Consider the following 11,453-nt stretch of genomic DNA (forward strand, 5'->3'; position numbering starts at 1 on the left):
ATAAAGAAAAATAAACAAATCAATTACCAAGTTATAAGGTAATCACCAACTGCCCTTCGCATAACAAGACCTTCCATGGTGAGAAAATAAAAGGATTTAGATTATTCAGAAACAACACACCATTTAGATTGCATGTGCCCAAAGAAGAAAGAAAAAAAATCCTAAAGTTTTTGTGAAAATACATAGCTACTCAAATACAGATTTGTTGCTGGGCATTAGTTTCACAATTTTTCCATAAGAAAAATAAATTTGCAAAGTTCTGTTCTGTACTTGTAGATAAAACATAAAAGCCTTATTAGAAACTCTATACCCCTTTACCAGTTTTACCAGTTCTTTTTGTTTTTTAAGTCTATGTGTAGGAGACTGAGGGAAGTGAAAGAAAAAGAGAATCATTTCTAAAATTTCCTACCTTGGACCAAATCAGTGTTCTCATCCAGTGCTGCAAATAAGAAGAGCTGACACATAGCTTCTGAAAGGCATTCTGAATCCTCTACCTGCCATCTAGTGGACATAAAAGAAAATGAGATTCTAGACCTACTAAAAAGATTGAATCTCTAGCTGTTTTCTTATTTATACAAGCCAAGTCTAAGAAATAAAAAGGAAAATGCAACTTTAAAATTTAAAGGAAAAGGAAGTAAACAATTAGGGGATCTATAAAGTGATCATTCAATTGCATTCCATTTCCTTTTGTCTTTAGTCATCATTAAGGTTATTGATCTTTGCTGAGATACTCAATGTATTATTATAACTATACTGCAATTATAATATTGTATATTATATTATTATTCTAAATTATAATTTTTCTTCCGCATATCCTCTCCCCATAGATTTTATGCCTTTTGTCATCTGCTGAATTAAACTCCTTTTCAGTTTTGCATCTAGTTGATATTCAAATTTCTTTAAATTCAAAAAGAAACTAAGTATTGTACTTAGATTTGAACTTCTAAAATATCCACAGAAATCCACCCTCCATTTTGCAAGACACAGTGAAAGAGAGAGATAAAATAATTGAATAAATAGAGGAAGATGGAGTTCCCATCGTGGCTCAGTGGTTAACGAATCCAACTAGGAACCATGAGGTTGCGGGTTCAATCCCTGGCCTTGCTCAGTGGGTTAAGGATCCGGCGTTGCCGTGAGCTGTGGTGTAGGTTGCAGACGCGGCTCGGATCCCGCGTTGCTGTGGCTCTGGCGTAGGCTGGTGGCTACAGCTCCGATTAGACCCCTAGCCTGGGAACCTCCATATGCCGCAGGAGCGGCCCAAGAAATGGCAAAAAGACAAAATAAAAAAAAAATAAAAAAAAGAGGAAGAAAGGAAGAAAAGAGAGAGAAAAAAGATGGGGTTAATTAAATACTTGCTCTTGATGCTTTGTTATAAATATTATACTCCTTTAAAAACTAACTTGACCAAATATCAAAAAACAGATAGGTTAAGATGTACTTAATTGGTAACTTAAACTACATTTCTTTCAGTCTCACATAATTAAATATTGAGGATATGGAGAAGCTTTGCTGCGCAAAATAGTCATTAACTATCATCATCACTATATTTTAATGATAGCCGACCTTTTTTGAAATGCCTACACTATGCTATGCACTGTTTTATGGGCTTTCAATCAGTTAATACATTGAGTACTTACAATAACCCTAAAAGATTTGTCTTATTAATGCCATTTATAGGTGAGGAAGATAAGTATCAGAATTATGAAGCTGGTAAGTTCGGAGCTGACTTGGTTCCAAGGTCAAGGCTAGCAACTTCCATATCATCCTGCCTCCCACAGAGAAATGAAGCAAAAAAAAAAAAAAAAAAAACACTGCAATTCATGTTATGAGATAAAATAGATATAAGATACATCCAAAAGAAAAATTTGTTTGTTGAAATTTGGTATGCAAAATATCAGACACCTAAATGAAAAGGAAAAAAAATACCACTCATTAAGCACTAAGGAAATATATTCTCATAATGAAATAACATATTCATTTATCTCATCTGTTTAATATAATTTTTGACAGATATCAAAACTTTACTACAGATTTATCATACAGTCTATGCCCACTTATATTTTAAGTAATGAAGTCAAACAGTCCTTGAAAAGCCCTTCACCATACTACCAAAGATTTATCCTTGAATTTAACTGGCTCTATTGGCTCAATCATTTCCTCTCCTTGCCTCATTCTAATTTCAATTTTCATTTCCTAAACAAAATTTATATATATTCTGAACATATTTTTCTCCTCTTTAATTATTCTACTCTTTTCAATACAGCTGCTTTATATGAGCTCCTTCAAGAGTCAAGAATCTTACATCATTACAATTAAATGTATTCACATTCTCTCCATATCGCTGTATCATGAGAACAAGCTTTCTCTTCTGGAGGCAGATTGATGATTTTGGAAACTATAGGTGAATGATCAGTCTTCTGCTTTGTTTCATCTTCCAATACACAACATTCAAAATATTAATTATTAAGGAGCACTCTATTATGTAGGTATGAATTTAAGAGTAGTGACTGCTTTCAAAAGCTGACAGCAGCTGGCTCAGGATTCCTGCCAGGGTTTAACACTCACAAGTGAAGTTACCAGTTCTGCCTTTCTGAGGTCTCACATACCTCCAATCAAGATCAGACATCAGATAAAAAGCTCAGACTATGGCACTCAGGCCCTTTGTATCCCTCCTGAGTATCCCATGTGGATCTAAGTGCACCCTCCCCTTCTCAGGAAGAAATATTGATGCTCTCACAGGAAGAAGAGATTCAATTCCTGTTTAAGGTTAATCCCTCCACCTGTGTTCTTGATCCCATCCCTTCCTGCCTATGCCTGGCCTTGTTCTATCAATTATTTCTTTTTCTTGCATCTCTGAACTCTCTCTCACCAGTGGCTTCTTTCCTGCAAGTTGTAAATATGTTCAAATCTTACCAACAAGGTAAAAAAAAAAAAAAAAAAAAAAAATTTAAACTGAATTTGCTCTCTCTTCTCTGTCCCCTTCAGGTGTTGCCCTATTTTTTTGTCCTTTGCAGCCAAGAATGACTAGCCAAGGCAATTTATGGTCTCTTTATCAATGCTTCTGTTCACTCCTCTTCCCACCAGCATCTGGCTTTCATTGGTTCCATTCCACAGACTCTGCTCTTTGGAAGGGCCTTACTTAGTACCAATCCCTGGCTGGTAATCCAATAAGGACACATTGAGACCTTATATTAAGTTCGCCAGAGTCTATGTCTACTAACCCTCTTAAACATTCTCTTATCTATATTTCTTACCACCTTGTTCCAACCATCCGTAAGAACTGGTTTTTCTAAGGTTTTCCCCTTAGCCTCTTGTCTTCTCATGCTATATACACTCTTCCTGGGCAATCTCAGGCACTCTATCCATGTTCCCTATTATGAAATTGGCTATTGATCTTTCAATCATATTCAAACCCATAGCTTTCTCCTAAGTGCCAGTACTGTAGGAACTTTGATATTCCAATCACCTTCTAAAACTCTTAGATTTTTCATAGGCACTTCAAACTCAATATTTCCAAAACTCTCCTAAATTATCTTCTGTTTTTTTTTCCAGTCCATTAAAAAAATGAACACAAGTTCCTCCCACCCCTATAAGCACTATGACTGTGCCATGCTCCCATCAGGAAGTAGAGTCTGGAGTACAGATAAAATGAAGGAAGTATATAGATTGCAACCAGGAGGGTGAGAATCTTACACTGAGGATGGTAGGATGGGAAACCAGAAAGAGCTTGAGCCCTGAAGGAATTCTTGAGCTGCCTTCCCAATTGGGAACTCCTTACCTGCAGACTTTTTGTTATGGAAGAAAAACAAAACCCTTATTTTAATCCACTGGAGAAGATGAACTGAAATACTAACTCTAGGCAATGAAAATGGTGGCATCACTAATGGTTTCCATGTTGCTGGCTTAGACAGCTGGGTGAATCATGGTTCCATTAATTAATGCAAACTTTTCAGCAAGTTTGGGAAGAAGATAACTTAGGAGAGTTTGGGAAATACTGAGTTTGAAGTGCATGTGAGAAGTCTTTTTTTTTTTTTTTTTTTTTTTTTTTTTTCTAATCACAGAGAAAGCACAGAGAATAGGTACTGGGTGTGCAACTATAGTGACTGCTTCTCTCATATTTCAATACCATTTCACTTAACCTGTCACTATCTTTTTTTTTTTTTTTTGTCTTTTTAGGGCCGTACCTGCAGCATATGGAGGTTCCCAGTCTAGGGATCGAATTGGAGCTGTAGCCACTGGTCTACACCACAGACCACAACAACGCCAGATCAAGCTGTGTCTGTGACCTACACCACAGCTTACAGCAATGCCGGATCCTTAACCCACTGAGTGAGACCAAGGATGGAACCTGCGGCCTCATGGATACTAGTCAGACTTGTTTCCGCTGAGCCAGGACAGGAACTCCAACCTGGCATGGTCTTAATAATACTATTTTGTCCATTGTATGCATTCACTTAACTTTCTAACTCCCTGCCTCCGGTTCACAATTAGCCTGGTCAGTTATATGCCCCCAACCCCATTCATATATTGAAGCCCTAATTCCTAGTGTGGTTGCATTTGGAAACGGAACCTCTAGAAAGTAAATAGATTAAAAGAGGTCCATAAGGGTGGGGCACTGACCCTGCAGGATTAACATTCTCACACGAAACACACTGGAGGGGTTGCTCTGTCCCCTCTCTCTCCATGTGTGCTCATCCAGGAAACCCATGTGAGGGCAGAGTGAGAAGGGGGCACCTGCAAAGAAAGAAGAGTGCTGGCACTGGAAACCCCAACACTGCCAACACCTTGCTCATGGACTTCTAGCCTCCAGAACGGTGAGAAGATAAATTTCTGCTAAGTCTGTGGTATTTTGTCATAGCAGCCAGTGTGGATTAGTGCAAGCTGTCTTTCTCTCAGAAGAAGTAAACAATTACACAAAGTGGAACACTGTAGGTTATGTCCAAGTGACTGCGGACATCTAGCATGCCACCTAGGAACCCTAAGGCCTTCATGTGTCCCAGGCTATCAGTCTCTGCTCTGCCACAACATCCCAGATAACTTTCAGAAAGACACATTTACTTCCATGGTCATTCATTTGAAAACTTTCAATAGTTTCCTATCAGCTTCAAAAAGCTTAGCGTGGGCCTTAGTTGTTCTTCCCAGTTACCATTGATTTTCATGACCACTCAAAGCTCCCATCTCCTCCAAGCAAATTACAGCAGTGAAAGAATGGGTTTCTGTGCCTGGGCCCAATATGCTCGTCTCCCTCTGTATCTTTACGTCCATTGTCACATCCATCTGGGATGTCCCCTCCCTTATCTTCCTGCTGAACATGAAATGTACTCTTTTTTTTTTTTTTTTTTTTTTTTTTCCTTTGGCTTTTTTAGGGCTGCACCCATTGCATATGGAAGTTCCCAGGCTAGGGGTCAAATCAGAGCTACAGCTGCCAGCCTACCCCACAGCCACAGCAACGCAGGATCTGAGCCACGTCTGTGACCTACACCACAGCTCACAGCAACGCTGGATCCTTAACCCACTGAGCGAGGTCAGGGATTGAACACACATCCTCATGATACTAGTCAGATTCGTTTCTGCTGCGCCACAACAGGAACTCCCATTTAGTCATTTTTGAGCCTTGTTCTTTCTGTAAACAATGAACCTTCTCCTGTAGTCCTCCTCTCAAGCCCCCTCCAACAGAGTTTGTCAGTTTTCCCTTCTGTGCTACTTCAATTTTCTCATATATACCATATGTCTTATTTCTTCGTCACCTGCTGCTAATTGTTAATGTGTCTGTAATCTTTGATAATAGGTTTTGTGACTGCGAACTAATAAATTTGGCTTTCGCTATCAGAAGACACACGAAGTTCTTTTAACATTTCCTTTTAATGAAATTCTGAGATACACAGTAGAGAGGTTGTTTGCCTTTTGGCTGCCAAAGCCTTACCTGAGAATGTACGTATGCTCTCAATTTATTTCTTCACCTTAGTTCATTGATAAGCTGTTGAAAGAGTATAAGAAATTCCTTTGTAATTACTAATAGCTTAATGCTTCATTTCTTTGAAGGTATCTGCATTTTAATAGATCTGGGAAAAAATTTTATGGAGTGAATAAATCTTGAATGGTGGAAACGCAGACATCACCAAGAATCAGGGCAAAGGGGTTCCCCATGTGGCACTTAAATTTTACACACTTGTGTATAACTTTCATCTCTGACTAAGGTTACCAATGCTCCCACTGCTGACATGGTAGATTCAAAAAATTAAGGCACCAGTCAATATTTATGGGGCTATTTGTCAAGTCTTGTAAATGCATTTGTGACACTCCAAAAATAGTATTTTTGCTATCACCACGTCACCACAATTACTCATAATGTTCATAAACTATCAATTAAAAATGTTACTGTAACAGACACTGTGCTAAGCACCTTGGGTATGATTTCACTTAGTTCTCATAAGAGCCCTAGGAGGTAGTTTTACTGATGCAAAACCACATGTATCCCAGAGTTAAGCGACAGGCATACAGGAATGTAGTAAAAGTTTGAACCCAGCAATCATACTTGGTTTCTTTTAAACGATGTCATTATGGGACTTGTTCACAATTGCTCTTTCTTCTAAGATTGGATTTGATCGTGCAGAACACAGTGAAACACAAATTAGCTTCTCCCTGTCCCCTGCCACACCAGCAGAATCAATGCTCTAGGAGCCTCCTCACGTTTAGCCAACATTTTATGCCGTTCGAAAGGATCTTCAAAAGCTGGTAGGGGTGTATTTTCACTTCTGCCACAGCCTTCAGGTACCTGATGTTCCTGTCTCTCCAAGTTCATTAACCTCTTCAGCCACAGCTGAATCCATGGTGAGTTATGTCAGGACTCATCTTTTTTTTTTTTTTTTTTTTTTTTTTTTTTGTCTTTTGTCTTTATAGGGCTGCGCCTGCGGCGTATGTAGGTTCCCAGGCTAGGGGTCTAATTGGAGTTGTTGCTGCTGTCTACTACTACACCACAGCTCACGGCAATGCCGGGTCCTTAACCCACTGAGTGAGGCCAGGGATCGAACCCACAGCCTCACGGTTCCTAGTCAGGTTCACTTCCGCTGCGCCACAATGGGAACTCCACGTCAGTACTCTTCTCACCAACACCCTGATCTTACTTACTGGCCTTTGGCACTGAAGCTTATCCAGTTCACACAGAGTCTACTCTGCTCTCTGAACTCTTCCTCCCTGGCCTCAAGCTGGAAATTCTATCACAAAAGCAAGCTCCCCTTTCACAGCAGGTAAATTGAAGCTTCAACAAAGCCTTTGTAGGCATGCATATTCATATTCTTTCTTTTATCTCTTTGACTTAAAGTGGCCATTCCAGGTCCTTGTTAATCCATTGAAATGTATAACCTCAACCTCTGACCCCAGTGACTTACTCAAACACTTTGATTTATCCTTTGTGCCTCACTCACCTTTAACCATACCCCAAATCTCTTCGCCCTTATTTTCCTGAACCCCAATGTTTTATTTTTATTTACTTGGGAATATCTTTACCTGACTGTACCCTACCTTTATCTAGAACAAACACACTGAAATAGTCTCCAGCCACAACATTTCTACTTCTGAAAAAGCTGCCAGAGCTTTCCTTATTATTCTTACATGAAGCCTTAGAATGATCTTCATTTCCCCCTATTCCTGGCTCTTCTTGGCCACTTAATCACAAACTCTTGATGTTGTTTTATCCCAAACTCTTGCATCTTTTTTTTCCTTTCCATTAAATCAAGGCAATGATGTAGGAACTGATTTCTTTGCCTTTCGTTTCTTCCTTTCCCAAACCAACCAACACACTGTTAGTTTTGTCCTAAAACAAAACAGACTGCTTTCATTTAACTTTTTGGCTCCAGTATTTTACATGATGTCTGAATAACTAAAGAGAATTATCAAAACATCTAAGAAGGAGCATAGATGGGTGTCCACACTTGGCCCCAACCTTTTCCTATAAGAATTAGGTTAGGCTGGACCTGTGTGGCAGCAACAAACAACTGCAAAGTCTCAATGGAATAATTTTTTTTTTCGGCTGTACCCATGGCATGTGGAAGTTCTCAGGCCAGGGATCCAACCAATGCCATAGCAGCAACCCGAGCTGCTGCAGTGACAATGCCAGATCCTTAACCCACTGCACCACAAGGGAACTCCCTAGTGATACAATTGTTTTAAAAAGGAGTATACTTCTCAGGGCAAAGGCTGAGTCGTACTCTAAGAAGTGACAATTAGGAGTTCCCGTCGTGGCGCAGTGGTTAATGAATCCGACTAGGAACCATGAGGTTGTGGGTTCAATCCCTGACCTCTCTCAGTGGGTTAAGGATCCGGTGTTGCCGTGAGCTGTGGCGTAGGTCGCAGACTTGGCTTGGATCCCGAGTTGTTGTGACTGTGGTGTAGACCGGCAGCTATAGCTCCAATTAGACCCCTAGCCTAGGAACCTCCATATGCTGAGGGTCCAGCCCTAAAAAGACCAAAAAGAAAAAAAAAAAAAGTGACAATTATCAAGACTACATAGAACTTGAGGCTCTGCATTCAACAAGAGCCCTCCATATTCATGACAGCATGAACTCGATGAGACTGGAGAATCACAAAGGGTCTTTTTATTGCCTCAGCCTCAGCCAGACACATGTCCATCTGAATCAGGCTTAATTATCCCGGAATAGCTGCATGGCCCCTTCTAATAGTTTGTACCAAGGAAGTATCATTTTTATGTGCCCAGAAAGAAATATGAAATGGAATTTAGTAAACTTATGGCATTTCTCACTTCTTAGTAATAAAGCTTGGAACCATCCATTCCTTTGTATGGGCTGCCCCACCGTCCTGCAATATTCTTTCCACTTCTCTTTAGGGAACAATGAAAATGCTCCATATATTCAGAAAAGAAAACTGTTCTGACCACCGTAATTCAGAAGGCTTTCTCTTTTCCTTGAATTATTACAGAAACTTTTTTTTTTTTAAATCCGTCATTCTTTTGCTGCTATGCTAGCTATTAACTATAGCCTCTGAATATTTCTGATTATCTGTCTTCTATACTTCCTGTTTGTCTTTAGATAGGTGGGACCATGTGACTAGTTTTGAGCAGAAGAGTGCCACCTGTGGGCTGAAGCATTTAATTGATGCTATGACACCCTTAAGGGCCTTCCTCTCAACCTTGGTCTTTAGTTGATCCAGTGAATAAACCATCTGCTTGGGGTGAAAAGAAAGTAGAGTACAGAACGCAGTCGCTAGCTACTCCACCAGGGATATTTGTATAAATGTGAAAAAAAAATCCTGGTTTTTAAGCTAAAATCTGTGTGTTTGTTTGTTAATGCAGTACAATCTAGCCAATTTTTTTCTTTTCTTTTTTTTTTTTTGTCTTTTCTTGAGCTGCTCCTGCGGCATATGGAGGTTCCCAGGCTAGGGGTTTAATCGGAGCTGTAGCCATCGGCCTATGCCAGAGCCACAGCAATGTGGGATTCAAGCCGCATCTGCAAACCTACACCACAGTCACGGCAATGCCAGATCCCTAACCCACTGAGCAAGGCCAGGGATTGAACCTGCACCCTCATGGTACCTAGTCGGATTCGTTAACCACTGTGCCACAATGGGAACTCCTACAATCTAGCCAATTTTAAGTGAAACGAATTGGTACTAGAAGTGTGATGCTACTTTATAAGGATACTAAAGCCCTGTAAAGCATCAGGCAATCGTTAGAGGACTGAGCAGTCATAGGCTGTGAAGAAACTGGTTTCAAAAACTGGGATCCATGAACCATGTCAATGAAGCATTTTAGTAAACTGTTGATTCTATTAACTAGGAAGTTAACTTGATTGCCGGGAAACACAATCTGAAAATAGATGTTAGAAACAATGTTTGCTGCTATTGGCTATGTTTGACAAGCAATTGTAAGACAAAGATGATTAGAAAAATGAGTTTGCTGATTTAGAAGCAGAAGCGAAAAGAAATAGAAAAATTTAGGGGACTTGGAGAGTTGGAAAATTCAAATATTTCTTAATCCCAAGGAGTACAAAAATAAACCTAGCTCACCAGGCACCTGGTGGGTGAGGAAGACACCATTCTAGCCGGTAGATGGAGTAGAGATAATCTCTGGCACAAAGGAACAGAACAATTGCTCAAGATTTCACCAAAGGGGACTAGGGGAAAGGTCCTAGTGGAGGGGGATGTTATGGAAGAGGTGATAAAGGTACAGATCTTTGTAAAAATAAGGATGGAACAATGCCTACAAGGACAGCTAAGATCACTCATTTCTGTTAAGCTGTGCCCTCACCCTGCAAAATGATGAGGGCCTGAGAGCTGATAACCAGAAGTTAGTAACTAAGCATGGAAGTCAAGGAACCTCTCTCTTAGCTAACAAAGAGACCCTCACTACCTATAGAGGAAGGGCAGACATTGTTGAGGAAAGGCTGAAGGCCTAACCATTACAATTATAAGACTGCAGAGATGCCTGAATGCTCAGCTCTGGCTGATCTGTTACATGATGCTTGGGAGTCTAGTGGGGACAACCTGGACTCTTGAATCCTGGTGCACATTTTACATGGCTCCCATGGTAGAGCAAGATGAATGAACCTAAGAAGGTTGCTTCTTTAACCACACTGGACCCTTTGGGGTTAGAGAAGTAGCCCACTCTTCTCTAGCAAGGGCTAGAAGATGCTACAGAAACCACTCCCACTCCAGAGAACAGGTGCTTTATTTACTCCCCCTTTAGAAGCCACCAACATGTACTTTCCTATACACTGTCTTGATAACTAGGGCTAAATCCCAATATAACCCACACAGCATCATGTGTGGGAGCAGGCCCATGGTCATGGGATCTGTAGTACATATCACATGCTGCGTAACCCAGAGGCACCCAGCTTCCTGGAATTCTCAATCAAGTTTCCAAAAGCACAACTGAAGCACCATGTTAGAGGAAATAGTTGAAGGAATGGAATACATCCTGCAGGATGTGTGCGTTTAGTAAATCAAAGGTCTCTACATGATGTTGTATCCATAGGTAGAAAGATACCTATGTTGAGGAATCAAGAAGTGGGAAAAAAGTGGCTTCCATATCAGTTCAACGACTCACTGAGAAATACTGTGCTTCCTGTCCTCACAAATCTGAGATCTGTAAGTGTGGGAGTCCTGGTCCCTAAAGAGTGGAATTCATGAAGGGGACATAGCAAGATTCCTATGGAACTACAAGTTGTGGCTACTACCAGCACTTTGGAGTGCTTATGCCCAGCAGCCAGTAGATAAAAAGAGAGTCATCATACTCAGCTATTCCTGATCAACAGCACAGGAGGAGGTATGGCTGCTTTTACACCCATACGTGCCAAGGTGATAGTTGAAGGTAAAGGGAATTAGAATGGACGATGGTGGAAAGAGAGGATAAGGACCAGTTATATCCCCAAGATCAAATTCAATGACAAGGGTTGTAGTTTGACTGACTAACCTTCTTCTTCTGAAACTCCATTCAGGAA

Source organism: Sus scrofa, chromosome 4 (genome assembly GCF_000003025.6).
Source record: "Sus scrofa isolate TJ Tabasco breed Duroc chromosome 4, Sscrofa11.1, whole genome shotgun sequence".
Lineage (NCBI taxonomy): Eukaryota > Metazoa > Chordata > Mammalia > Artiodactyla > Suidae > Sus > Sus scrofa.